This window comes from Macrotis lagotis, chromosome 1 (assembly GCF_037893015.1).
Source record: "Macrotis lagotis isolate mMagLag1 chromosome 1, bilby.v1.9.chrom.fasta, whole genome shotgun sequence".
NCBI classification, from domain to species: Eukaryota; Metazoa; Chordata; class Mammalia; order Peramelemorphia; family Peramelidae; genus Macrotis; species Macrotis lagotis.
Window position 1 is genome coordinate 50,735,249 of NC_133658.1, and position 2,821 is coordinate 50,738,069.

The following is a 2,821-nucleotide window of genomic DNA, read 5'->3' on the forward strand; positions in this document are numbered from 1 at the left end:
TATGAGTTGTGTATAGATTTGTTTGAAAACCTTTACTTTTGATCCTTGTGGCCTTGGGAGCATCTGGGTAATAAAGAGGCCCTTTGAAGGATTTCCTTCGAAGCTCAGAGCTTGAATATTGGGCCAGAGCCTTGAGTGGGGAGAGCCTCAAGATCATCCTTCCCTCTGTTGGGTTGGGGTGGAGGGTGCTATTTTGTGGGAACTAGACAGATGTCAGACTTGCTTCCTAAGGTGATGGTGACCTGCTTTTCCCATTGATGTCTTTGAGCTTGGATGAAGAGTCAAGAGATCAGTGATCCTACCCAGTCTTGAGGCTCACTTTGGAAACATGGATTCTACAGCCTTCAAGAATGTAACAAAAGCATCACAAGAGAGAATTATAACTGCTAAAAGGGTGGTAACAGAAGTGTGGAGGAATCCACAGAATGACTGAACTCAACTCTGTTTTAGGCCCACACAATCGGGCTGCTGGGTTTGCTATCACTGAACTAGTTGATGAGACTGATGCCCAGAGGGGCCTGTCACCTGAGGTTGTTGTATGTTATTGTGTCCATCAAAGGAACAGGCTAATTTGCCTTAAAACAATCAATACTATTAATTTCCTACGATGTCATTTTAAGTAAACAAATTCTTATCCCTGTAAACTCCGCTTGTTGGTTTGGGGAGACCTGGGTAGAAGTATACGACTGGAGAATCAAGAGGATATAGGAGGCAGGGTAAGGGGTGAACTTCAGTCCATTTGTCCAGGTTCTCATTAATTCCCTTTAGTGAGACCAGAATGGGAGGTCTCTGATCTTGTTCATCTTCATGGTTGTGTCTTTCCCTGGTCCAGATCTCAATCTGTCCAGCCCTCCCCTCCTGGGCTATTTCTATTTAAGCTCTTTTGGTAGCACTCCCTGGGACTGAAGTCCTTTCTCAGGTGCGGGAGAATTTGGGAGAAGAGCAGAATCAGAATGTTTCAATGGAAAGAGACTTTAAATGGCATTTTGTTCCACCTCATTTTTCATGTGGAGAAGCAACAAAGGATCACAGATTTAAAGTTAAAAGAGACTATAAGGACCCTCTAACCCAATTTTATTTTACAGAAGAAGGGCTGAAGCCGGGGAAGGTTGAGTTGTTTGACCAGGGTTGCACAGGTATTCAACAAGTTAGATCTTGACTCCAAATTCAGTGACAGTGTTCAGATTCTAGGTAACCTGAGTACCGGGCAAGTGTTCAGCCCACTCTGCCATGATGCTTTTCTGGTAGGTGGCCCTTCCCTGAAGTGCTCAACAATGGGTGGGAAATGTCCTAAGACAGTCTCATGGCAATGATATAAACAACCAAGGATTCCTCATCTTCCCTTCGTAGGGTGTCCCCTTTTCAGATCATAGGAATTTACCAAACTTTGCACCCAAGTAACTTTTCTCCCTCTTGCTTAAGTGCTGGACTGGTTGTGCTAAGGCATGGAGTTTTCCACATTTCCTGAGAACAGGCCGGTGTGGATAAGAACAACTGAGAATGGGCAGCTAAGGGGATGGGAGGGCTCAGACACAAAAAAGAAAGAACTTTCAGATTCTCCCCAGATCCTCCGTAGACCTTGGAGGTTGTAGACCTCTTTCTGGTGCCTAGGTGTGACCACCCTGGAAGTTCTTTCTACCCGAGTGCCTAGAAGGCTGTTCTTCAGGGACAAGGAAGATGCAATTGCTTTTTACTCCACAGGGGGGTGCTGTTTCCCCACAAAGCAAGGCTTCCTCCTGGTGGTTAGAAAACCAGCCAGGTCATCCCACATCAAGTGGGATGAAAACCCCATGGACAGAATTGTGGGGGAAAAAACCAAAACACATTGCTCTGCCCTTTTAGCACTGACCTTAGATGTCTGGTCAACAGATAACCTGGAATGTGCTTCCTGAAAAGAATGAGATTCCCTAGAGGAGTGGAGGGAGGGAGTTAATGCTTCCAGAGGCAGGGGGCAGGTTGTGGATGAGACTTAAGCTACAGGAGGGGCTGAAGTACATCAGGAGGCTGGAGTCTAGGACCTGTGAGGATCAGGCTGCTCTAGAACTTGGCTGCCAGCCTGAGAAAGGAAACTTCCAGATATCAGATGGCTCTGGGCGTCATCTGCAGGGAGTAGCCATTTCAGAATTTGAAATGCCCCTGCTGCCATTCATTGGTCACATAATGCATGCCAACCCTTTGTTATTGCGATGGGATCAACCTCAAATGAGAAAAGGGTCTACTCCTTTGGGGTGAATGCCTCAAATGTCCCTAATGCTTTTGAAACAGCTCAATGATGAAATGTTGCTAACTACTGTTACCCTAAATTGTTGCCCTTCTCTCATTGGGTGGCCAGTTACTTCTATGCTTGGGGGCAGCTAAGTGGCGCAGTGGATAGAGCACTGGCCTTGGAGTCAGGAGGACCTCAGTTCAAATGTGGCCTCAGACACTTAATAATTACCTAGTGGTATGGCCTTGGGCAAGTCACTTAACCCCATTACCTTGCAAAAACAACAAAAAAGAACCTGTTCTAGCACTGGAACTGATATACAACTTGACTAAGGGTGAGGAACTAGACTTTACCAATCCAAAATGAAGTTCTTGAAAAGTCCTTTGTATTTATAATTTCCTCCCCCTGCCTTGAGTATCAATTTGTGCATCCAGTTTGAGGGTGGTCGTACAGTCATCTTTTACATGGACATGTGCATTTTCTTCCTTGGCTTCCCTCCAGAGAATCCCAGAAGCCTAAAATGGTAGTGCTGGAAGAGGTCTTGGGCACTAATTCTCCTTTTTTAACAGGTCAGTGAGAAGGAAAGTAATTTGTCCAATGTCATACCTGGTTTAG